This window comes from Oenanthe melanoleuca, chromosome 20 (genome assembly GCF_029582105.1).
Source record: "Oenanthe melanoleuca isolate GR-GAL-2019-014 chromosome 20, OMel1.0, whole genome shotgun sequence".
Classification (NCBI taxonomy): domain Eukaryota; kingdom Metazoa; phylum Chordata; class Aves; order Passeriformes; family Muscicapidae; genus Oenanthe; species Oenanthe melanoleuca.
Window position 1 is genome coordinate 164,307 of NC_079353.1, and position 27,453 is coordinate 191,759.

Genomic DNA, 27,453 nt, shown 5'->3' on the forward strand with positions numbered 1-27,453 from the left:
AAATCATACATTTCACTAGAATAGCCAAATACATTAATTCCTGTTTTAAATGTGAAAAAATATGTTTCTGGAAAATTAGAAGAGAGAAAAATGAAAGAACCATCAAGCTGCCTGCAGCTCAGTACCACAGCAGGTGTATGTGGGGGCAATTTATTCCACAGCTCCCTTTTCCTTTATACTCTTCTGCTTGTGGTACCGAAAAGCCAGCTCCCCTTAGCAGCCCTTTTTGTCCTGATTTTCACCTGTTGCCTGCTTCTGCTACCCTAATATCATACTCCTTCTACCTCTCTTTATTATTATTGTAATTAGCCTGGGATGTGGACTGTACCCTTTTTACTCTAAGTGTGGCCATGTCATTAAATTCCTTCGCCAGTATTCTGAGAGGTATAAAAAATCACGGCCTAGCTGAAGGAGCTGTGAAGCGACTGTGAGACGGCTTCAACTTCAATGGTCTGAAGTGTCCTTCCAGAGAACACCTGCCCTGCAGCTGTGAAATCCGCTTATCTAGCTGACAATTAAATAGCTTAAATCGCGACATGAACGCCAATACCTCTTCCGGCAGGGTGTACTTAGGGCGGGGTAGCTGATACCTTTATAAAATATATATTGAAAGTGTGGAAAGACAATTGACCGGAAAGCGCGGGCAGCCGCCCTCAGGCCCCAGCTCTCGCGAGAGCCGCCCGCGCACCCCAAGGGGTTCGAGAGGGAACGCGGCGCGCGAGCGTACTGCGTGTGGGGGCCGCCGGCGAGGGGAGCGGCTGAGCGGGCGGCGGTGTCCCCTCAGCGCCCCCGCAGCGCCGAGCCCTGCCCTCCTCACTGACCAACGATGTTGCCAGGGGCAGAAGGGCCAAATTGTGACTTGGTCAAAAGAAAGGTAGGTTATGGTTGTAGGTGACTATTCCCCTTCTGAGAGGAATAGAGGGTCCAAATACCACACCCTCCTCTTGGAGAAGTCTGCTGCTTCCCCAGGCCTAGGTTAAGGATATCACTAGGAAACTTCCTGATCTGGCGTGGTCCTTGGACTATTGCCTATTATGCTTTTCCTTGTGGGTAGTGATGAAACCACAATGCACAGTCCAGAGTTAACCAAAAGTGTCTTCAGGGCCTTGGGGAAGGAATCTGGAGTACAGGTCACCTTTTCCTTCCAGCCATAGGCAGCAACATTGAAAGAAATAGAAATAGATGGGCCCAGTCTATTAAAACATGACTCCAAGATGTGCTAACAATGCTGCAGCACACTGGAAAATTTACAAAGAAGAGCCAGGTGCTCCTCAGATGATAGGACTTACCAGGGAAACTACTAGCATGTGTCCATAACAAAAAAGTTTGGTGTTTGAAATTTCTGATGTATCTCTAAAACATAATTTCTGTTTCTTTACTGTTATGAGGATTTTGTGTGGCAAACAGTAATCATTTCTATTTAAGAGAAGGTAACTTAGAGAAAGAACTTATTTCTAGGCTTGTGGCCACATCTAAAATTTGATTAGCGCATGATGGGACTATTTCATGTTGCAGATTAAAGATTTCACAAGCGGGAATGATTAATAAAATGCTGGAAAATTAGGAATGCGTATTGAAGGTAGTGTGTTGTGATAAATGTGGCTTTTCTAAAAGTAATGACTTAATTTTGTGAAAAATTATTTACCAAAATACGGACAAAAGACTCTCTAACAATTTAAAGTTACAAAGTGTGTGTTTATTCAGCGCTGGGCAGCAGTGTGAGGCAATCCTCTAACAGCACTGCAAAATCACAGGTGATCTATTTATTGGCAAAGGATTCAAACAAATACATATTCATAATAACAGCCCCTCCCATCCCCACTTCCTATGGTAATTAGCTTGAATAGCTATTAAGCATGAGTGATTGACTTCTTAAATTAAGTCTGGGGTTGTTTTTGTGGGGAGAGGTCTTAAAAGGAGGAAGTAAGGTGAGTCTTCCTCACCCTAAACTCTTGACCTTTTCTATCAATGACAATACAAATGATTTCTGGGGTAGTGTAATTTTTCAAAGAGTGGGTTTCTGGTTGCATTGTCTATGTTCCTTTGGATCTGCTCACTAGTTTAGTCTTTTTCCATTGTAAGTGCAGCTGAGCAAACATAAAATGACAGACAATCAATTATTTAAGTTTCAGATAACTACTCCCTTCTAACTTCTAACTTTTATTTTCAGCAAGGTAACTAAAATCCTAATTGTCTAAGATTAGTGTTTCAAAACCACTTCAATTCTGGTAGGAACTCTTTTTTTCTTATTTTCTCCTTTTGCAGACAGTGATCTTTCCAAGTGGTATGTTCCATTATGTTAGTGGATTTACAAGGAGCATGGGACATTCTTATGACTAGTAAAAACCAGTTTCACGTGCTTCAGGCACTGACTGGACATTCAGCTATTGAAATAATGAACCCTGCTTCAACTTCTGTTTTCCTTCGCCAGTTCTTGGAACATCTTTAACAAGGAACAAAACTGACACCACTGCAGGGCAATGTCTTTTTCATTAACTGGCAGTGTGTCAATGTTAGGAGAAATGTAAAATAAGGTTACAGATAATGTAGCTTTCTTGTCAGGCCTTGGGAATTACTAATTTTTAGAGACTACACAAAGGGCAACAATGTATAACAGATGTGACAGCATTATAATATCATGCCATTTCAGAATGGTAGAATATTGCATTTCTCCTGATGGCAAAGAGTTCCTGCATTTATATTTCTTTTTCTTGCCCTGTAACACTAGCTTAGCGTCAACTGTTTTGTTAACATTATTTTATTATTCAAGAAACACAAACCCTGAGCTTTGAGATACGGCTGTAAACTCCACTGCTCTGCTCTTCTGGTGACACTGATCATTGATGGAAATGGACTAAACCAGGTTTCCTTTTTCATTGTGTGAAAAATTATCTCCATTTCTGCCTCGAGATAATATTTTTGTTTCCTACAACAATGAATTCTGTGTAGAATGCTTCCATCAGAAGTGTAAAAAGAAAACAGATGTGTTTGTATTGTCTCCATGGAGATACAAACAAACAAGCTAAATTCACACGAGCATCAGGGAGAGGATTCCTCCTACTTTTTCTTCCAGAGAAGGAGAATTACAGACAGAATATTTGAAGCAAATGACACAGAACTGTCTACAGACCAATTTTGTCCCTTGCCTTTTCAGCAGAAGATTCTTTGATCCTTCAGTGAGGATTCTGGAATGCCATGATGGCTGCTTGTAGTTCCACTAGGATTTTGGTAAGAGTTCAAAGTACTGTAAGTTGTATGAATATTTTAAGTAATGATAAGCAAGTAATTGTCCGCAACTACTTCATTCCTTGTCTCCACCATTAGAGTAACTTCACTTTATTCAGTGAGGAAGTATTATTAAACCACATTATGTTCCTTCTGCTCCTTGTTTGGAGGACCATTGACTAGGTTTGCATAGACATTAACTATACATTTTTTTCCTACTGTATTTTCATCACTTTGCACATGTCTATTTTCATGAACCTTTACAAACCACTCTGTTTCTCCAAGCAACTGGAGTTTGGCAACATGACACGTGAAAACAGTTTGAGGCTCATAGTGACTGGGAAAGGGAGAAATCTTTCCCCTTTCTTCTCTTTCTCTGGAGGTCATGATTTCTTTACAAATTGTACAGGGCTGAATATATCCATATAAAGTAATGTGGCTTCTTAAGTTCTTTTAATGGAAGAAGAGATCTCATCTTGACAGAATAGGTCATTACATATGTGATGTCAAATGCATCTTTGTGTGATATAATATTTCGCTCACCCAGCAGTCCTTAGTCTAGTAGATCGCCGGGATTATAAATCTACTGAATATGGTTTATTCCAGTATGATTTATCCTGTGATTCCTGCTGCAATCACAGGAATGGACATTATTGCTGCTAGTGACAGCTTAGTGTATTAGCTGCTCTTTTGCTTTTCCTTCTCTCTAAATTAATGACTTTGTCACTATCTGCTGTCCAAAGACAACTTTTCGGGGAGCCTAGGGCATTGCTGAGGCACAGCACTTTCCAAGCTACCAAGATTTTTGTTATTTTATACAGAACAAATTATCAGAAAGTAGAGGAGAAGGAACAGAATCAGTTGAAGTTTAAACATAAAAAGAAAACTGTTCTCATAACCAGTTTAGTTACCTAAATAGTGGCATTCGAAATTCACCAGCCAGTTATGGTTTATTTTCATGGGATGTGTTTGCCCTTCCCAGGAAGCAAATGATAAACAAGTATTCTGCACACTGACCTAGAGGGGCCTTTACTTCTGCAGCCACTATCAGCTTGTCTTACTTTCATGGCTAAAAAGAGAGAAAAAAACCACAGATCGTGCTCTATCACTTCTAGCAGTCTGGCATCTCAGTTCCAAGTAAACAAGCCATATATATTATTTCTGCTGATATAAGTAGAGGAGCTCTTTCAAAAATTAATATGTAAATACAATCTGACTTACAATCAAACTTGCTGCCATTAATTTCTTTTGCCACCTACTGTTCACTTTAACCCATCTATTTCTTCTGTTGCATAAGGGTCTGTGGTTCTTTTCAAGCTTTAGCTAACTGTTTAATAAAATTAATGGAAATGTGCCTTTGTTTGTCTCAGTTCTAGTTACTTATTTCCAGCTTCGAGGAAACATTAACTGACCACGTAAATCACAAAGTAGCCAAAATCCATTGAAAAACCATAGTTTTACTAATCTCTCAGGCAATAACATACTTACAAATAAAGTTATGCATAACCAACAACTTCATAAATACTAAGATCTATTTGCAGAAATTTACAAATATTTTATTCATGCTATTCATAGTTTATTACAGATAAAACCCCTGCATATTTGAATGCAAGATCTGCTCTGTGTCCTTTTCTTGTATGCATAGAAAAGTGAGGAAAGTATTTACAGTGGACCATATTTGCTAGCAAAATATAATTTCTCTGAAGACGAGTGGTCTAATTGTACAGAAGCCTTTTGCTAGCTGTAGAAATGTTTCTGTGGAGCTATTTAACAGAGTTTTTTTTCATAGAACCCCTGTTTAAAGGGGGTGAGCTCTTCATTGCAGAGAAATCATACATATTTAGCTTTTGATTCATAATGCTTCCTGGTACTGAAATGCAAAGGCTCAGGTTGAGTTGAACCAGCAGAAAAAGCCTCCCCTAATTATGATTTCTCACAATCCATCTCCCTACAAAAACCAAAAATAAAGACAAAGCACACCATAATTTGCTAAAAAGAAGAGTGAAAGAAGGGAAAAGAGAAGAAAGAGAATAAGGAGATACGAGGGTGTTTCTCTTCTTGAGAACCCCAAGGATAAATTTATTGGCTGCTTGCTCACTGTGGATGCGATCAACCAAAGTAGTGCATTCAAGAGATTCTGAACATTATTCTATTCTTTCCACTCTTTTGCATTCTGTTATGGTGCCAGGTTTCCAAAAGTACATTAAGAAAAAGTTGGCCATGGAAGGCAGGAGGGGGAGGTCCAGGACCATAATTCAAGCCTTCAGCCTGGCTGTTTTTCCTGTAGCTATAGTGCAATGCCAAAACTGCTTGCATGCAGACTTACAGTGTAATTCTGATCACACTCACCTCCAATAAATTTCAAGCCAAGAGGTGGAGATGATACAACATGGCAGTAGTAAATGGAGGTGCTTTTATGGCCCTTAGTGTATATATCTTCTTCTCACATCACCAGGAAAAAAAAATATATTGCTCAGGATAAATGAGGAGTTTAATTAACAAATAAAGACATTTGGCTATCAGGGTGTCAAATAAATGCAATTACTGAAGTAGGGAAATAGAAGGAAATGTAAAGTGACAAACCTTTTCTGTTGGCATTTTGTGCATTTTGAATACAGTCTTAACCTGGTATATGTTATATGAACATGAACATCATTAAGGAAAGAAGAGGAGCATCTTCTGTCAGCTGGTGATTAGTATTAGTTTAGATTATTTTCTCAAAGCTAGACTGAATAATATTTACATGGTGCAGTCTATCATTCATTATTTAGAAGAATTTTCTAAAAATTTTTGAAAAGCAAAACCTGGAATTTGGTAAATTAATGGTCACAAAAATTCAGTAGTTCATACAAGAAGAATCAGACTGCAGTGAGAGTATTTACCTTTAAATTAGTGGTCTCATACAGGAGCTTCTGCCCTATAGAAAATTCACCTTTTCCATTGTGGCTTGTCTCTTGGTTTGTGTACAGTCAGTAGCCACCTTGATCCCCACTTCTTTCTAAGCTCCAGCATTTCAACTGGGGGTTCAGTCTCTCAGTTTTTACTCAGTACAGCTTCAAGCAAAAGAACTCATTGATCCCACATCAGTGGGAGCTGGGCCTAAATAAGAACAGCAGATTCTGGCCCCTGAATTGTAGCTCTGTGCAATGCATTTTTTCTGCTAGTTGGGACACACATTTATGTAACTCTTTATGGAAGATTTTTGTTTTTCATTTCTGCAGTGGAACAGTGAAGACTGACTAACCTTACCAATAAACTTATTAGAGCTGTGAGGGCATCTGGGGGTGAAGCTGTGAAAGTGCTCAGCACTTTCCATTTGGATGTTACATTATCTCTTGAATTTAACTGAACTCAGGTAAGACACTGGCTCTTCACGTTTATAATTATCAGAGGGGTCTAAATTCAGCAATGTGTTGGGTCAGCTGTCCTCTTTTCTCCTAAGCAGTGCATTTACATCACACACGTTCTCAGCTGATTATCGTCTTAGCAATTATGGCATCTAAACTTTTTTCCTGGTAAATCTAGTTCATACAGATCTACAGTTCAAGTGGTGTGTTTTCTGGGTCTCAGGAGGAAACGTATGGCTCACTTTTGGTTTAGTAACTTACAGAGATTGAGTTTTGAATAATGTAAATGGGACGTGGGTGATAATTTGTAATGCTGTGAGTGCAATTAGTGAGATAAATACACAGCTAGATTAATTTTCTCTGAAAGGAAGCAATCTGATTGCTATCCAGAAATCACCTTTCTTTGTGATACTGGCTGTTCATAATGTAGTTTGCAATGCACAAAGTAGCATTTTCTTTTGGAGCTTTAAAGAATTCTGAGATAAATAAAACATGAAATTAATTGCCAGAGAAGAACCTTTGCCAAACTAGATGAGATCTACTGTGCTGAATAGAAGCTATAAGTTATGACAGGGTCTGTTCCACTCCCAAAGGAAATTATGTCAATACCAGGAAAGGTTAAAAAACACTTCAAATAATTTGCAGTACTAGAAGTTCTTCCTCGTGTATCTGGATTGAGGGTACATATGTAGGTTGAGGGTAAACATATATTTATGTGTCCTATCATCCTGCACTAGGTATTAGAACAGAAATATGTAAAACTTTTAACTCCATGCTTTGTATTAATTAATTTGAAGAAGTGTTGCAGTCAATTTTGACCTAGAGAAAGCTGTTAAATTGGGAAAATAGGCAGATTTGGATGTTTTGATATATGGAGGTATTACTGAAATCCTCTGAATATTTGGGATTAATAAGACTCTTTGCCTTTTTAGTGTTAGGGAGTAAGACACTACTTTATTCTTGGTCAAGAGGTATGTGTGTGTGTGTGTGTGTGTAGCTGACAAAGTTCTGGCCTCTGCATAGACCCCAGTACAAGACTTTTCCACTTATCTATACATTTTTATCAAACAAAGAAATTAATAGTCTTTGGTTCTAAATTGCATAACTCTCTTCATTAGTTAGTGTTCTGTCCCCTATTGGTTATTGATTTCTCTTCATGCTAATCTGGTCCACATTCTTTAGTCTCTATCTCTTGCTCAGATGGGGAGTCTCCAGCTTTCCAGACCTTAATCTCCTCTGCATCTTCTAATAATGCCAATGTCCTTGGAGGGCCATAAATTTAAAATCCCAGATGCCCAATCTTCAAATCCCTTTGGTTTTGTTTATTAAAGTTTGTCAGGGTTAATTTTAGCAAACTTTAGGTTTGGATGATTTAATGATCAAAATAACAGTGTCTGTGAAGGAACTTAAATGATGCTGGCCAAAAGCGGGCACTACATACAACTAATTAAAATGATTAATTAAAAATTAACTGGGAAACTTATATATTTCCAGCAGAGGATCCTATGTCCCTGTGTGAAGCTGTATATGGAATGTTCCATGTACATACAAAACCCTGCTAGAATCAGGGAACACTCCACATGCCCATGAGAAACCCGGGTATCAGTTTAGGAATCTCAGTTTATGCATGTGTGTTTGAAAAGGCTTCTGTTGTGGAAGACTCTGGTGTGAATCTCTAAGTAGCTGTTGCTAGAGTGACTTGCCCTGTCAATAGATGGATTTATAGAGGAAATTTAATCATTCAGTTCTGTCTCACAGTAGAAGTCCAGAAGAGCAAATTGAATGAGTATATATAATTTTAGGAAACATACAGTAGTGAATATTATTTAAGTTACATTATTTTTTACCGAGCTATTAAATTCACCCAAGGTTTGTTGCGAATTTGTCTTGAATGAATACATGAGTAGATTTTTTTAGCTCGTTAACAAGTAAATTTTGTTCAGTTTAATTCATGTTGTCTTTTATACTAAGAGTCTACTTGAACACCCCTTGGAAGTGAAATCTAGAAAGTGAACCAGTCTGGAACAAAATAGGGGAAAATGCTATGGGGGAAATCAGTAATGAAATGAAGAGGAGCTATCCTTTTTTCAAGTTCTTACACAAAATACACACAAACTCCTACAAACCTAGAGCTGTAAAATTTAGTATTCCAGTATGCTTTTAGAAAGCACTTGAAAGGGTTGTGTACATGTGTCTAGTGTAATATGATATGGAGGAGAAGAAAGAAGATAATTCTAAACCTCTTTCTCTAGTGAATGGTGCCAGAGACCTCAATGAAAATTACAGTCCTTCTGGAGGCTGTGACAGGAGGGAGTCTTTCTGGTGTGGAGTATGGGAATGTGATCTCAGTTGTAGCTTAATTCTTTTGTTTGTAACTTGAGTGATAAGAGATATGGAAGGAGATGAAAAGAAGTTTAAAGGGAGGAATGCATGAGCGAAGATTTTCTTTTCCGAAATGTGCGTAGGTTTCATGAATTTCTGTTTATTTCTATGTAAATTATGAATTAAAGATGGCTTGGGGGACTCACAGGAGCATTCAGCAGAGGCAGAGATAAGTAGAATATTTAGTTAAACAATCTTGAAATTAATAAAACACCCATACCCAAACAATTTTTGTATCAATATTTGTTACACTTTTATTGATATATTTTAACTGGATGTTTTCTGCAGACCTGTGAATACCAGTGAGATGAAGTATCTTTTAAGAAAATAGAGAAAGAAGGTAGAGATTTCTCTGAGAAATTAATATCCATGCCCTGGATATTCAGGGTTTTGTCTGTAATATAATTAACCAGAATTTGAGCTCTTTCACATGTAAATTAGGTCACTGAGAGCACAGCCAATTGTAATCCTTTTTCTCATTGTTTACTGGATTTTGTAGGTTTACAGGCTACCTTTTAATTGGAAATCTTAAAATTTAAATATTTGGTCTTTTGTGTCTTTTCAGCATTCCACTACTATCACACTTTATTATATAATGCAAATCATATTACGGTCAATTTAATTTGGGGTTAATGATTATGTTGCCTTAAACTTCTCTGAGGCATCATTTAATAGAAGGACAGTTCAAAAAAACGATCTTACCTTAAAATTTCTAGACTTGAGTATTTCCTATGGGTGTTGAATCTCTGTATTTGACCTATTGCACATGTAATAAATAAATGAAATATATTTGTTTGTGAAAAACTTCAGCTGCCTATCAGAGCAGGCATGGAAGATTTTCACATATTAAGATCTGTCTAAATCACAAAATGTTATTATAAACCTATTTGAGCCATTTTAGCTCAAGTATTGTGGATCAGATCTTCCGCTGTGGTTACGACATGTATGTTGTCTGTGGAAGTATCAGTTTACATCCAGAGGTCTAGAGAGCAGTTTGTGGCTATTGGATTTTTTTTTTTTTTTTTCTGAATGCAATTCTCACATTTAATCTCTGTACAGGTGGTATTTCAAAATAATGAAAAAAAAGAATGTGTGTGACCTGTGTGTGGGGCAGCTGAATTTGATTCATTGGTTAAGAAAGGATGGTTTGAAATTCTCTGGACAATGTTGTGTGTCTCTGGATGAAACCCTAAAAGTCTTCTCCTGTTCTAAGGTCACACATACCGTCTTGGGACTCTCATGTTTTCCCAAGACCGAGTTGTTTACACCCACAGATTATTACATCAAATCAGCACGTGGTGCTGGTGCAGCAGTATGGGTATCATGTTACTTGGCATTTCAATAGCTGTTCTGCGGTGGAGAGAGGGTTTGTCATACTGGTAAAAATATTCAAATCTAGTTTATTGATGTCCATGGTAGGGATTGTGTAGTATGACATTCTAAATAAGGAAAGAAAAGTTAAAATCTCAACCCTTTAAGCCATGTACTTAGCACTGGTTCAAAAACTAGGTTAACCAAGCATAAAAAAAACCCGAGAGGCAGGGGAGGAAGAAAACTCAAACTCTTCATTTTAAGTAACCTTGTGGTGGGTTCATGAGATCTTAATTGAACAGAACCTGACCCAGTGACTCTCTGGTTCATGATTTCCTAGACAAATAGGGCCAGAAGGTACACTGAGAGACCATGAGAACTCTCCCTGAGTTCCAAACCACGAAGAGCTGTCCTTTGCAGGATGTTTGCTTGGTCTGTACCCAACAACCATCACAATGTCACTTTGTGACCTGTCCCCTTGTTTCATTTTGCTTGCTGTTAAAATAGGCCCATCCATTCCCACCACGGATTTAAAGGCTGTTACCATGTTGCCCTTTGGTCTTCTAAGACTGAAGAAAATTAATTTCAGTCTTTTGTAGTCGGTCTTTGTTCTGGTCATTCTTGTTCTCCTCTCCATTCTCTCTATATTCTTCTTGAATTTCTTGATTTTTTTTTTTTTTTTTTTAATGGAGTTGATACTGCATTCCAGCTGAGGTCTTAGCCATGCTAAAGAGCCCAGAATAATTATTTTGCCCATCTTGCAGGTAGTGTTAGCCTTTAGGAAAACCAGAATTATGGTTGCACTTTTTTGCAAAAGCGTGACATTTTTAAAGTACGTTGGCTGATTTATGGGGTTCTTTAGTACCATTAATTTGGCCTACATGTCATACATAGCTATCATCTGTTTAATTTCCATTGCTTCTCTTAATTATTTCTCCACTTCTCCAAGAAGCTGCTTGTCTGTCTCTGGTGTTTGGCAAGGAAGCAGGTCTGGGTTCTACCTGCTCCTCTCTTGGGCCTCCCATGCAGGAAATATGTATGTGTGTGTGTGTGTGTGTGTATGTTGTGATTAACAGGATGGAGGGTATGAATTTGTTTCTCATGGAAGACGAAGATTTTGGAGAGGTGCCATCTGTGTAATGTGGCACTGGACCAGCCAAGAATTGTGCATTTCTGTGATATGCTGTTTTAGAGTGACTGCACTTCTCTGTACTCAGACTGATCTGGTCACATAAGGTGTGCAGTGTTCATACCAGCTTGCCTTGTATCTGCTTGAGCTAGTGGACATTATGGCCAGTTAGCCATTTTCCTCTTTTAAACTTGATTTGATTGTTTTGTTGAAAGATTAATTCTTAAAAGCTAAAGATTGAAAATTCTATTGTCTTCAGGATTCGCCGGATCGATAGTATCAATACAAATCTTAGTACTATTATCTGAGGAACACTAGAGTGAATAAGAAGAAATATATGTTTCTATAAACAGAGAAGGTGATATTGCTGCTGTTGTATATAATAAACTGCTAGAGAGAATTTTTCTTTAGTTCTGACATTTGAACAAGCCTATTAAGAACAAGTCACAAGCTATTTTGTTTTCAGCCACTCAAAGCTGCCCAGTTTAGACACATTCCTTGTTTGCTTTGTGGCAGTTTGAAATCACTTTGTTCTACATCTGTATGGTTATCTTGATTAAATTTTAATGTGAAAGACATATGCATAAGGCCTCATGAACTAACAATCAGGGATAAGGTGACCATCTGCTCACTTAGTCAAATCTTTATGCTTAGAATTGCTTTTTACATTCAATGACAGGCTCTGAATGGTTCTTACAAATGGTTAGATGAAAACAGGAGATCAACAGAAGGCACATCTCTGTTGTATAGAAACTTGTTGCAGAACTTCTTAAGGTTTGGGTCAGGCAATACAATTTTTGTTTAAGATACAACCTTTTCAAACATCTGTACCTTGATTCCAAGTCTCAAATTCATTCTTTTTGTCAGTCCATTAACTTTGAAGCATTCTTGGGGATACTTTTGGCTTTTACTTTGCTTTCAGCTCATTGTATGTCACTGATCTTCTGTACTGTACTTCTGCTCAGCCCAACAGTGTTTTCTTGTACTGAAGAAGATGGGACTGACTGATTCTCACGGTAACCCAGGCCTTGGTAAAGTGGGAACAAGGATGTTGTTAGGTGTTGTTTTAAAGCAGCCAGCCAGTTCCATCATTGCTGTCATCCTCTGCCCCTGCTTAGGAAGAGTGACCATACTATGCAGTATTTCTCCAGCTGAGCCGATCACTTATGGCTCTACTTTTCCATTACCTTGTCTTCACATGTGAATGCTTCAAGCTTCTATATGAAAGGCCCAGTATATTCCTGTACTACATGGAATTACTATCATCTGAAAATTGTGTACCTCAGGAACACTAAGTTCAGAAATTGAAGCCAAGAGAAATCAGATTTTTAGGCTGGGCACTGAAGCCCACATCTGTTTAAAAAGCTGTATTGCTATTTTATTAATAAACTCTTGTCCTTGTTTTTTTCTCTTATCTCTTTATTAGGTACAGTTTCTCATTGGCAACCTGACAACCTAACTGTGTTTCAATTCCAGATTAAAAACTTCCACAGAATTAACTTCTTAGTAGTCTTCTGTTACATGGCTTAACTCATGCATCTCTGAATGCTTTGAGCATTACTTTGCAACTAACATTAATGCTGTGATTCTATTGTACTTGGACAGTCAGAGTGACCAAAAGAAGCCCAAGTCACTATTTAGTCTTACTTGTTTAAGATAGAAGTTATTTAGCAGCTCTCCAATGACATTTTTTAATGAAATGCCAACAAGCATGCATGATGACAGGTGCCAGGTTTAAATTTTATGTATCGGAGGGTTCTTTCCCACTCTTCTACCCCACAGACAATGAGAACATTAATGCTGTTGGCTAATACATCTTCATTTCAATATAATTTATTTAATCTTTTCATGCATTAATTCTCAACTAAAGAATAATTCAAATTAGTAAGAAGAGGAACAAATGAGTTTGTTTTCTCCTAATGACTCCTAATGAAAAATACTTCCATATGAAGAAAGGACTCAGAAAATTCCATCTGGACTGGATGAAATTAGACTGCATCTCCCAGGTTAATTGAATTCTTTCAACCTTCTTTTTCTGTGCAGAATAGGACAAAAGCCTACTTCTTTTAAAGCACTTTGCATGCTCTCTTCAGACAGCAGAGATGGCTGCAGTGAATAAGATTGATGACATGAAAATTTTGCACTGATCGCAGTGCATTTTGAATACTCAATTAATTTACTGTTCCATATTCATGGGGTTTTTTTGCAGTAATGTCTGTGTTATGGTTAAAAATGACAGCAAAACAATTTTTTCAGCAGCATTGGAATTAATGAGGCCTAGTTCATAGTGGCACCATGTTGCTACTCACTAGTGCAGCAACTCACATCCCTCCACAATGCTTCCAGTTCCATGCCATGCTTTCCTGCTCCTCAGCATGTAGGCAGTGTTTCTTCCCTTTCCCTTTCCCTTGTTGTCTGTACCATGAGAAGCAATATCTGCTGTGATTGATGCTAAATGTTGCCTGCTGGAATCCATGTGATAACTGGATAAGCATAAAGCAAAGTGAGTGGCCTAAAGTGATAGGACATTACAGGACTGGCTGGGAGTTTCTGAGGACAAGGTCTGCTAGTGAAACACTCTTCAAAAGCTAGATATTACTATCTTTTATTACGTTCTTCAAAAGACTGCCAGGGTGTCAAGGCAACCAATGTGTGGAATGGTGTTCTTACATTAGAGACTAGTGAAGATTCAAATAAATAACTAAAGTACTTCTTATGGGTTTATTAATTTTAGACATTTGAATAATATAATCCCTAATGAAAATGCTTATAAACCTCTATTTTAACACCATTTGTAGACTCTGTAGAGAGCCTTAAATAGTGGGGGATTTATACATTTTTAATTAGATTTTGATAATTTGTCTTGGGGTACATGTGTATTCATGAAATCTGAGAGATCACAGTTAATCAGAAGGATGGTGCTCAGCATCATCAGCTCAGTTGTGTGTGCAGCTGCATAAATGTTTGATAATTGGTATTCAGAAGTGCTTGTGCTGGTTTTAAGTATGGCTATACATATGTTTGGTCAAGTTTTTTGATTAGGATAGATTGCACGGTTTTGGCTACTTTTAAAAAAGTTGGCAAATACATGCAGAAAAGTATGATTTTAATTTATGTGTAAATTCCCCATGACTGGGTGGGTGTAAATAGGGAATGCAAACATACCTGATTAGTTGATTGCAGCTGAATGTGCAAGTTTCTGAATTGAAAGCATTTGCATAACAGATATGTTCCTGCAGTGGTAAAATAGTTACTAAAATTGGAACTCCTCAGCTCATTGACACATACACGTTAGGAATAAAAGAGAGAACAGTTTTGGAATGTAGTACTCTTCCAAACTACACTTCTCAAATGTACAATTTATCTTTTGGAAGGGCTTTCCATCAGAAGGTTGTTTTGGCACTGAGATAATGATGTTGTGTTCTGTGAAAGGATGGAAATGAATCGGTCTGTAGTTGCTGGGGAAATAGTTCTTTACCTAGCTTGAAAGCAGGGACAATGCTGGCAAGAATGGTGTAAAACTGTAAAGAATCCTATGTAGTATCAATCCATCTTCATAACAACAGATCCAAACTTTGTAATACTTCTGCTGGCATATAATGAATATGTTATATCACTATGTTAACAAGCCGCTTCAGTGTTTTTGTGAATTCCAAAACACTGTTGAGGGCATAGAAGCTGTTTAGCTGTATCTAGCTGGAAATGAGAATGAGTGGATATGACTAAAATCCTGTGCAAAAATGAATACAGTTTAGATTTGTGTGAAGCTAGATTGCTTTTTAAAAAACAATTTCCATTCTGAAATGGGTGAAAATGATGTAACGGAATACATTATCCAAATCAAGATTTTCATTTTAGCATGAATTTCACAGTATTAACTATTTTAAGATTAACTAGCAATGGACCATGTGTTCTTCACTTCAGATTATGATAGCTTGTTTTAAAATCAGCAATCCACTCACTGCTAATGTAACAGGGCCAATTTTAACCCGCATGTAACACCCAACAAAAGCCTGTTGGATTTACATCCGACCCTGGTTTTAAAGTTTGCCATTTTTGTTTTGAAAAACAGTTTCATATTGCACTCTTCTTCCTGGAGACAGCTGTGTAGCTTTGGAATATTGTACAGGTTCGCTAAAACGTTGAGAACCAAGATCTGATCCCATTCCAGAGATTCATGCTTGCCAGACTAATAAGAACGTGGTCAATTATTGCCCTTTTAATCCCACTGCATTTCCCTGAGGAGCAAGGAGAAGACTGACTTCATTGCCTGGCATGTCAGGATTGTGTAAATCCACTGCTACTGTTTCAGTCCTGGTGTTCATATGAAGCAGGAAAGCAAGTCTTGAAATTACTCTGGAATTTGAACTGAGGTAAATAAGAAATTAGGCCACAGTAGCTCAGAAAGTAATGTGGGTGAGAGTAAAAGTACACATGCAGCATAGTTGGTTTTTACTGAACTTACAGACTATGAACTACATTTTTACCCCCCTTTGGATATTCTGAGAACCAAAAGTGTCCTTACTGTATCCTGACTACGTCCACTTTGAGTCCAGCATGGTGATCTGTTGTTCAGAACTGAGACAGAGAAGAACAAATCCTCTGTTCTTGGTAGGTCACAGAGGAGAAGGAAAGCTTCCATTAGAAGTTTCTGCTCTGGTAGACTTTCAGCCTAGTAAGTAATGAGTAACATTGCTGTTCCACTTCAGCAGGCTGTCAAATTAAATACGTTTCTGTGATGATGCTTCTGGCATAGCTGGCCTAATGCAAACGCAATTCATGTACTCAAGTAAAATAAAAATGAAATAAAGTACACAGTGAGGGTGTGAGCTGGAAAACATTATGCCATCTCTGTGACTGAGGTAGGTGACTTGGGTGTTAAGCTGTGTTTCCCTGGAGCAGGAGGAAAGGCCTCCTGTGTTGAAAGTTGTAGCACTAGTACAGCCAGGGTTCCTGAAATCATCAGGCTACATGCCTATCTCCTTGGCACGAAGAGGCAGAGTGAGATGAGCTGCAATGGCTCCAGCCGTGGGACATATTCGAGTCTTTTGGTTAAACATCTGTAGAAATAAATGGCAAAACCTGCATTGCAAAGTGAAGGGCAAAAGCCTGACTTTCAGACGCAGAAATACTTGAGTGAAGTCAAAATCTCCACGGGCATCTAGGAGACCTGTTTTTCACAGGGGCCTTGATGTTTGTTCTAGTTTTTAGCAACTGCTGACCAGAACAGAGACAGGGCTCTTCTACAGCCGTATAGGAGCTGCTGCAGATGACTGACTCTCTGGGAGCTTACAAGGGCTACAAATATGGGAAAGCTTTTCCTCTATAATGTTGTTTTGCCTTGTCTCTCTTAGAGGTTATACTGAGCACCCTTTATTGTTGAAACAAGGGCTAACCCTGATCCGATATAAGATCCTATATTTTTATTTCGCAGAGGTAATAACTGCACAACTCTTCCAGTTAGACAGGTATAAAAAATGTTGAGTGAGGCAGACAAGCAGTTGAATACTTTGTGTGCTGGAGGGCATGGTGAGGCAGGGAGGGAAATGGCAAACAAGACTGGGAGAGCAAGGACATCTGATGCTTAAAGACAAATGTGGTGTAATTGGAATAACTGAAATGTATCCTGTTCAGGAAATAGGCTGTGATATTACATTATCCAGATACAGAGTGTAAGGACAGGCAGTTGTCACTGAGAACAGAGGAGATGTGACAGTCTGAATGAGGAAGAATGTTATGCTGAAAACAGAGTAATATTCACATGGATGGCAACTAAGAGACACCTTGAACTGGAGGCTAAAGACTGAAATGGTAAAACAAGTATAACAGAAAACAATTTCAGATCTCCCAGGGCTGGGTAAAAAGACAGATCAGGAAACATTTATGCAGATGGGGGACTGTACTTGGGCTAGGACATTGATCATATGAAACTGCAATTACTCTGATACTGACTGGAATGAGAATTACAGAGGGATTTAGGAAGCTAGAGCTGTGTGTATTGACAGATTCTTTCTACCCTGCAGCTTGACAACCAACAAGATTAGAGGCCATCTAGAAAAAGCTGCAATGGCTAAGCAAAGCAGCACATCTGCTGATGCCAGCACTAAGGCCAGAATGACATTAGCTGAAAGTTAGGATGGAAGGAAATTGATGTTGAGTGTGAGCATGATTCTGATTTCCAGATGTGAAGAAATCCACGCTCTTTTATACTCTGTGGGCCATAACTCTTGGGTGAATTGAATGGATGCCATTTTACTGGATAACATACCACGTTAGTTTTCACGACTACATGTCCTGACATAGGTTTAAAACAGAATCACTTATCCTAGCGGGGTTTGGTTGTATTTGTCTTAAACTTTTGAGAATAAATAGCTGATGCAAATATGGTTTCTAAGTAGGATCAAGGAAGTAGACAGCAAGTAGCTGGCCAAAATTGCAAAGGCCTTTGTAAGAAGATTTATGCCTGTTAACTAATAGATCACAAAGTACTGGAAAATGACAGGCCCAGAGCATAATTTAATTCAGTTTGTTTTGATTCAGCAAAAGGACAGAATGTGGTGGATTTAAAGAAAAATGTAAAGAGATGTTAAGAAGAAGTAGATCCTTCTAATGATCAAATATTAGACGGAGGTGAAATAATCAGAATTTATTGTCACTGAGACATGTTACTGTAGTTATAGTAATCACATCCAGCAAAAATGTAACTTCTCCAGCTTATCTCTTTGGAGCTTTTCATTTTCCTGCTGTCATGTTGTTTCTGATACACTTTAGTTGTGCTGTGACACCCGTCTTTGTTCAAACTAAGCTATTCTCTCACTAAAAGCAATTAACTCATAATTTGGTGTATTCAGCCAAATAGCCTTGTCATTGTTTTTGTGACTGTATGAGGGTAAACCCAGCAAGCTGACACTGAAGAAATGAATCTTTAAAGCTGTATCAGATGGTTACAATATAAATCGAAAATAAACCAAAATAACATAATGTAATGTAATATAATAATATTCCTTCTATAGTGAAAGTATAGGAGGGAAGTTTACAAAGAATGTATAAAGTGTTTAAAGAAACTTACTAAAAGCAAACTGTGTGAGTAAATACTGGCTAGTGGGACAAAAATCTTCACCCTTTACCTTGCTCAAACAGTGCAGTAATGTTTAACAGTAATGCTTTTTCCTATGGATATGACAGTAGACTATAAAACAAATACATATTGATGCAAAGTCTGTCATTTCCCTCTTTGGACTGTTATGAGACAGGATGGTAGAAGCTTAACGGGAAAATAATGCTAACCTCTTCCATGTTGTTTTCCTTCACTCCATGGCAGTGTGCTTCCATCCAAGTGCCATACACTCATGTACCTAGTGTTGACATACATTTTCTAGACACTAAGAGACTAAAGGCTGCTTTTAGTTTACATATGCCATCTGAAAGAGAAGTTACTGCTCTCCTTAGGAATAGATTACAATAGTTAGCCAAATGTAAGAGCAATTTTTTTAAGCCAATAGAATCAGAGGAGACTGGTTGCATCCACAACTAGCTAAAACTGGATTGGTTTTTGTAGATGCACAAGAATTATTGCTTGAAAGGTAATCTCTGTCCTCTAACCTGTGTGAGGCGAATTTGTTCCACAATGCTACAAGCTGTGTTAATGTGACTTATCAGCTTCTTGGCTTGAAATCTAAGCCTGCTTGCTTAGATCCCATACAAAGTATGCCTACATTTATTTGCAAAATGCCTTCTTGCCACAGTGTGGTCCAACATAACTATTTAACTTAGAGTGTTATGTCTGCAGAGCTTCAGTGTGAGCCTAGAGTACACTTACATCCTCCAAGAGACTGGAATATATCTGCCTGGAGGATGGAGGATTGCATGATGTTGGAGAAGTTAATGCCAGCTGCAAAAAGACAGCTTGAGGAGTTGTTCTTGCTGGGTAGAAGTTGAGACTGTCAAGGTGGGGATAGATACTTTTTCTACAGGATGCAGACAACAGCAGTTACAAATCATCACACATAGCTATTGAAAGGCAAATGACAAAGATGCAGAGAAAGCCTTATTCCAACAGTCCTCAGTAATTTGTCCTGCAGAAGTCTTTTAAAAGCCACAATACATAATTTACAGAAAGACCCATGCCCTTTCTTACATTGACATAATATTGTGGACTAACTTGTGGTGTATATTTACGGTGATGTAATGAATATTTGATGTAAAAAGTTTTTCTCATGGGAGCTTCTGTGAGCTGTTTGCTAGGAATATTCATCGTGAATTTTGAAGTGTTAACTCCTTCGAATGGGCAAATTATATTGCTCTACTTATTCTGCTAGAGTTTTGGTAAAAATCTGCAAATTTGAGATTAATGGAGCAGCATCACACAACCCCACCTGGATCTATCATAGTAATCTAATAAATTTATAACTTTCATACTTCTAGGATAAACATGATTTTGAAATGTGGTTAGCATTAATATCTTTTAAGAACCATACCAAATTCACTATATTTTTCAGCAGTCTGGCCTGTATATTCCCTCTCTAGAGTGTTTGTAGAACTTCAGCAAAATGAGGGAAATAAACTGTTTCAAAAGCTTTTTTGTTTTGTGTATATGCATTTTGCAGGCCAAAGAGTAAGGGTTTCCTACACAGCCACACAATTCCTCCTGCTTCTTTAGGAAAGCAAGTTTTTTTCTACAGAATGCTAGGGGTTGTAAGCGACCCAGTTCCAACACTCCCGCTACCATGAGCAGGGACACCTTCTGCTAGCCCAGGTTGCTCCAAAACACCTCCAAGCTGCCTTGGACACTGTGGTCTCTGGGCAGCCAGAGCCCCCTGGGCAGTCCAGAAGTGATGCTGTCAGTGTGGGCCAGGCTGAGGCGGGCAGGACCTGCAGCACACAGCCAGGATGTGCTCTCAGGACAACGGTGGGATCTAGGAACTTGTAAGGGGGGAAGATGGGCACAGCACAAAGGGGCAGTGGCAGGGAGCAGTGCTGAGCAGCTGCCTGCTCTGAGTTACAGCACTGGCACAGGAATGTGCAGCATTTCTCTGGGGAGGAGCCTGGTGGGGGGGAGATCTCTTCTGCTTATTCAGGTTCTTTCTAATGTACAAGCTTCTGAGCATGTTTTCACAAATAACACTAAAATACTAACATACAGCTGCTGACTGACATATAAATTTATTGCTCTTCTTGAAATAGGATTAGTACTAACTGAAAGGTCTGGATGCTGTGCATCTCCAAGAATTTTTCTTTCTTTTAGACACCAGAGAAATAGTAAAGATAGTCACAGAAGCAAGAAAAACAGCTTAGCTCTGCTCTCTGCAGAATGTGATTTTGTTCACTGAGTTCAAGCAGGCTGTTTTCTGCATGTCTTTCCCTATCTACTAAATGCAGTTCTTTGTCTTCTTGGAGCTTTATTTCTGTAAAGGAATCACTGCCATCTCCTGGTCAAGCAACAGAGAAGAATAAAATCCTTCCACCCATAAATGAGCTGTACCATTGCCCCATTCTGTGGAAGCAGGGATTTTCAGTGGGGATCCCTATGGATTTGGTGCAGCCATTCCTTTACTATCATAGCAGTTATTTATCTGAGCATTCAGAGAAAAAGGGAACACTTAATTCATTGTAGGCTAGCTGCCTGGTCCATGGGTCTTGACTAGTCAAATTTGAACATTTGTTCCATCACTGTTGTAATATGTAAATGGAGATGAATTCATTATTTGTCATTCAAGAGCACAAAAATCTATTGGGAGTGAAGGGCTGAAGGTGCAGCTGGATGCCATCAGTCCTATCAACTCGTCATATAGTGCCAATGAATGCCTTATGTTTTCTTTGCTGTTTAAGAAATAGAAATACCCCTGTGACTGCATGTGAAGGGACAAAACTATTTCCTTTCATTTATTCAGAACAATCATTTCCATAAGACCTTTATGTCTCTCCTAAAAAATCTAGTCTTCTGCATGATTATATTTTCTGTGATCTTTCTTTGTCAGAAAATTCTGACTTATATTTAAGTCAGCTTAAATACTATTTACCCAAATACCAGTTTGGAATAAGCATTTCCTAATTTTTTATCTTCCAATACCTTGCCTTCATTGTGACCTCTGAATTCATAGCCAGAAGTAGATTTAAAAACTCAAGTATAGCCACTTCGGAGTGAATCTGCCAGCTAGTGATATATAAAGGTTGCACTTCAAAATGTCAGTATGCATTGTACCTTGTGTGTCTGGAAAAGACTAGTGGGTAAGGGGGTAAAGCTGGGAAGTACCAGCATTTTGAGACTTTGGCTTATGTATTATGAGGAAAAAAATGAAAAATGTTCACAAAAGAATGAAACCAGGGGCTTGCAGCCATTTACATTTAGGTTCATTGTGTTCGTTCACATCCTTTCTGTGCTCTAATTCCACAGCTCTCTCAATCAACTGCATGGAAGAAAAAAATTGGCCAGAAGCTGACACCACTTCTCAATTCATAATTTAATAATGGACACTTAATAGTGTCCATTCAGTTGTATCAATCAAAAATTGCTTTCTGAAAACAATTTCCTGTGACTGCTTAGACCGTATTTGCTTATTACTTATTTGCTTATTACTCATTATTATATTAGTAAGTGGGAAAACTCATTTGGAGAAAGAGAGGGCCTGGGAGTGATTCCCTTAATTTCCTCTGGCTTTCAGAGGCAAGAAGCAATTTTGCATGTTTGAGTGTCATTCAACTGCAGTGAAGGACAGCAGCAGGAGAACAGAAGTTAAGGGCAATGAGTCATCATGTCGGGGGCTGATGGATGTGTACATGAGAAAGCTGAGTTCCACATGTGTCTCTTGGAAAGCCTGTTATTTTATGGGTGTGTATTTCTGGACTGGTTTTCAAATGTCCTGCTGACAAAAACAGCCAAATTATCCCAGTGGAGCTAACTGAATATTTACTTTTCTCTCTTTAGGGGATCCAGCTACTCGGACAGGATTGCAAACCTGGGCTACTGTTCTTAATGTCCTTTCAGCTGTAGATACAAGCAGCATAATTGTAAGGTGATAGTGGAAATTTCTTTGCTTGATAGGGATTTTTTAGTTTTAATTCTGCAACCTCTGTCATTTTTTAGAATCTGACAATGGAATATTCAGATTCACATCTAACACGACATTAATTTGGAAGAGTTGTGAGTTTATGAGTTTCCTTAAACATGAATCCAGAATCATTCTGACTGTGATAAACACACAACTTTAATGGTTACCTAGTATTTGGTTGTTCCGGGAGGAGAAAAAGCCTTGCATTGACTGTGTGCTGATCACGAGCAACCTTCTGGAAGGCTGGCTTGGCCTAGCAGAAAAACTTTCCATCTGAGAAAAAGACGAATCTTATTCTCTCCTTTTCTATCTTGATATGGTAATTTACCTTCTCTGTTTTTCATTTCTCCTCGTACAAAGAGAGATAAGGCTATTTATAGGCCAGTAAACACAGAGTTGAGCTAGTTTCTGTGGATTGTTAGTGCATAAATATGCTGAAATTGTAGCTTTAATTCCATTACTAATTGCAAATTGGGAAGTTTCCTAGAGCCTTTATCAAATAGAGACATAGTAAATGGGACTGTGGTTTTGTAAGCCATGGCAACTTGTCATATAATCTTTTCTCCTGCCTGATTTTATGTCTGAAAAAGGCTGTTGAAACCAGCAGGGGTTTTACTTACTGCTGCTTATATAGATATTTCCATGAGATTTAATGTATTTTACAATTTTATGAGTATCCATTAATAAAACTTAACTACTAATGAGGAATTAAGCTAGAAATATGTGGTTTCCTATGGGTTTTCTTCCATCACTTTGAGACTGGACTCAGATGAGTCTGATCTCAGGTATTAGGCAAATTCTAAACAGTATTCTCGACATTTTTTAATGGTTATAAATACCCAAACGAAAGGAAACTCACTTGATGAAGGGAGAAACCCTGAGCTTCTCATCAAGAACCTTTCTGGGGTACATACAGAGAAGAAAGTCAGGAGGAAAAATTGCTAAATTTGAAGCACAGGTTGTTCAGAGGTCAGAGGATGCCTACACTGTCATGAACTGGAGTTATTTCTGTGCTGCAAAAGCCATTGTATGGCACAGGACATATTGCTTGTGTGCAGATCCTTAAAGGGGTTCAAAAGCATTTCATGCCTAAACCAGTAATAATTCTTGTAGTGGTTAAGACTCAGGGGCACCATGGAATTAATAAGCTATGGCTTCTTTTCTGTTCCTAACAATTCCAGTTTCTTTTGGGTTGGTACAAAATACTGAACTAAAGATTCCAGAAAATGGTTCATGGAAACTCGGAAAGATTTTCCAAAGCTTGGGTATCAAATTTAAAACCTGACTTTGTACCTCCACTGCCTAATAATTTATTTTGTGTGACCAATGCTCTGCAGTTGCTGATAGTTCATTTTATTACAATTAAATCACTTCAGACACTCATTACTTTAACTTTCTTTTGCAGCTTTTTTCAACTGCCTTTGGATTTTGTTATCCTAAATGACATTTTCAATTTTTTTTTCTCACCAGACCATTTATCCCATTTATCAGATCACTGGTGAACAGTGACAGATCCCAAGAGAGATGTGAACAGTGTAGTGCTGATCACACCCATCCAATACAAAAACAAATTTGTTTCTTGTCACTCCACAATTTTAATGCAGTCATTTCAGCTGGAATTACTGTTCTTATTTCTCATCCATACAGAGGTGAAATAGCTCCCTAGTTCATAGTTTTAAACTACTGCTTAAGAAGTTGAAACTTCTGTCGCATTTGAGATATATGCTCAAACCTGTTGGTTGCCACTGGTTGGCAACCAAATCTAGAACACTGATTCTACTGAATTTACTGAACCTACACCCAAGCAGGCATAAGAAAAAAGGCTCAAGGTTTGTTACTTTTTGTAGCAAGACACACCATGTGTTGTACCAGTTCTAAAATTGCTTGTTATTTACAAAAACTATAGTAAACTCCCTGAAAATAAAACAGAACTGAGTTCACATGGAATCACAGATGAATGATGCAACCTTGCCAAATCTTGCATTCATGTGATAGCCACATTAACTTTCATGTGATAATTTGCAGATAAATTCCATCAAAAAACCCCAATATTCAAGCACCTCTAATAATGTGAATTTAATTTTTGCACATTAAAACTGTGATAAAGCCATTCTAATTATTTTTAATTATATTGAGATGAAAATATGTCACTCATGTAAGTAATTATGTAAGTAATTTAAATCTGATTAAATAATGATGATTCTTTCTGCGCTGCCTTCAAAGTGCTTATAACTAAATCTAATTTTAAGCAGGATCAAGAAAATAATCACTTGATTCAAAAATCAATTACTAATTTTTATCCTAATTCGTTTAAAAACAGACCTGTTTTTCTTTTGCAGACTCTGCAGGGCATTAATTGACATTTTACAAAATGAGTCATTATTTTGGCAAGGAGAAGTATTTTTCAAATAGTGAATCACGACAACCAGAAGGGGTTGTTAAAGAGCTCAAAGGAAGCCTTGGCAGCTCAGTGAAAGCAGCTTTATTTAGCAGCAGTTTGGCTTCTCCAGGCTGACTGGAAAAGTTGTGCCAACTCTGCTCTTCACACCAGCCAGGGCACTGCTCTCTGCTTTCACTGCTGCCAGTGGGCGAGAGAGCTGAACAAAGTGTGTCCTAAAGCATTAAACAGCTTTATTGAGGCATGCTGGAACAGGAGAGAAAACACTTGAGATCACTTTGGAAGTGTTAAGAATCAGGAGGTTTATGGCTTTGTTTCTAATCCGGTTTGAAACGGATAGAGGGTCTGAGCAATCTTCTCAGGATCTGACCCAGGACCCCGAGCCTTACAAGAGTAGGACTGGTTTTGTTGGGGTTTTTCTGTCTGGACCCTGTATCTTGTTCGGAACTGGGGGAGTAACAACACCCTCCAAAAACAGGCCAGATTTTTGGATGTATATTCCTTTGGTAAAGAACTAACTTTTTGATATGTAACTTGTAAGAATGAAATGGCTGACTGGTTCTATAGGATAAGAAAAACTGCATTCATATATCAGTAATTTTTCTGATAGTAGATCTTAAGCCCCAATGAGATTATTATAATGATTATGTGCAGTAAGTGACAAATGTCACCCATGGGTTTTATCACTTTTTTCTGAAGCTACTAATTCAATCACTCAATTTTGCTCACTCAAATCATATGCTTTGTAAGCTCAAAGGAGACCAGGATTCCACCTAAGGGAGTGTACTGTCATTTCTTCACTGCTTGAGCCTTTACAACTTGCTTTGGACAAGTTATTTCTTTTTTTGTCAAAGCCTGATGGAAGAAAAACTATCAGTATTTCACCCTGATCACTTTTTCTCCTTCAGGCTGTATTTATATTGAGATTGAACTGTCTTTGTCTTTCTCATTATTATTTTCTTATAAAAGTATCTGTTTGCTTCAACACCTAGCTACTGCATTTTCACTTACTTGCCCTCATCAGAGAGGCCTGAATAGTTCTCCATCATAACTGACCATTTGTTTCCTAGCAGAAAGCAGGCTGAACTTTCATGATTCTATCAAATTGCCTCTGCACCATCTTGTGACAAACTCTGATATGATACGGTCCTTTTATTATAAATTAAGAAATACAGCAAAATATTTTGTTTAATCTTCAAAGGCATGAGCTAGTATTTCTGTGGAAAAATCTAACCCCACTCATTTCATCCTCTTCAGTGTTCAAAACAGCATCACCCCAGACTGCCAATATCTGTTCTTCAGCGGTTACTGAAAACGTTCAGCAAACTCAGTTACGAGACACATACACAAGCAATTCCACTTGCAGCTGCCACCCTGCCCCACCCACCTCATCATCAAGCTGCTCTAGTTCCCATCTTCTCCATCTTGACTATCTTCCACACTTCCACTGTATCCAAATAGTAGATATTCCAAATCTACACAATCTGCACTTGTTTTGTTGTGCCAGGCCTGATTCTTTGCTTTTAGCCCTGGAAATTCTGCAGATCTAATCTCTCTTTGCTTGCAGGTTGGTTTGTGCATTGCACTCTTCTTTTTCCACTTGAACCTGTTAGTTCCCAGCACTGGTTCAAACCCCACAATTCTGTAGCATCAAACCAGTTTTTCTTTTCTACCTTAACCAGAGTCTGTGGTCTCCCTCCCAGCTTTTGGTGACTGCACAAACAGGAAGAGTTCAGCTCTACACTGCCAGTTTGAGCTGAAATCAAACCCAGCTTTTTCCTTACCATTTAAAGTTCTGACTGCTCCCCATGCTAAACAAGTGTAACTGCTCAACAGAATGACGGCTGAAGCAGCTAAGGGTAGAAAAAAAACAAGATTATCTTTCTTTCCTTATAATACAAACCAACTTTTAATAATAAAAACGTTTCTCAGGTTTTCAGTGAGAAGAACATATACATTTCAGTGTAAAACAGTGCACAGTGTCAATGCCCTTGGAAACCCTTCTCTGCATCTCTCATGTAGCCAGAGGCTGCAGAGCACAAGTGATGGGGACACAGGCAGGACTCACCCAACAAGTGTTTTTTTACTTTGGGGTGTTCCTACGGTTCTTATAGTACTAAGCACATTTGAAATTGAGGATTCAGTGAAGAAACATCCATTTTTTCTTCAAATAAAAAATGGTAAGGGTAACTTTTCCAAAATTAACAAAAAGTGCATTGAAATGGATCTGCTCATCTGGTTGCAGTCCAGAATGGACTCTCAGTACCAAATCTGTATCCCAAAGCTTGCAGTCCATGGGCTGTCCTAGTTCCCTGCAACACGTTGCTGTAGATCACAGGAAACAATTAGAAGTAAGAAAACTAAAAAAAAAAAAAAAAAAAAAAAAAAAAAAAAGATAAAAACAAATTCCTTCCCAAAAATTATATCAGTCTGTGAGAGAATAAAACAAATATTAAAAAATTAAGAAACAAGATTCAAACTGCACCCCCAACTTGCCGTAAGCAGTTTTGTGTTCAAGAGAAGATTAGAAAAGATTAGAGGCCTTCATGTCCAAATGAAAACATCCAGTTTTAGAATTGCTTTGGATATTAAAATAAAATTAAGCCCACTAAG

At 38.2% G+C, this 27,453-nt stretch overlaps 1 long non-coding RNA gene across 3 annotated transcripts; it reads left to right on the forward strand.

The window, feature by feature from the left end:
- Positions 1 to 682: 682 nt before the first annotated feature.
- LOC130261466 (uncharacterized) lies at positions 683 to 27,247 on the forward strand. Of its 3 annotated transcripts, XR_008841988.1 has the most exons (4): positions 703 to 874; positions 3,155 to 3,228; positions 6,447 to 6,580; positions 22,319 to 23,825. It is a non-coding gene; the product is annotated as an uncharacterized LOC130261466 (long non-coding RNA). The 3 variants fall into 3 exon arrangements; XR_008841986.1 differs by lacking the exon at positions 6,447 to 6,580 and having other exon boundaries at positions 683 to 874; positions 22,319 to 27,247; XR_008841987.1 differs by lacking the exon at positions 6,447 to 6,580 and having other exon boundaries at positions 692 to 874; positions 3,158 to 3,228.
- The last annotated feature ends 206 nt before the right edge of the window (positions 27,248 to 27,453 follow it).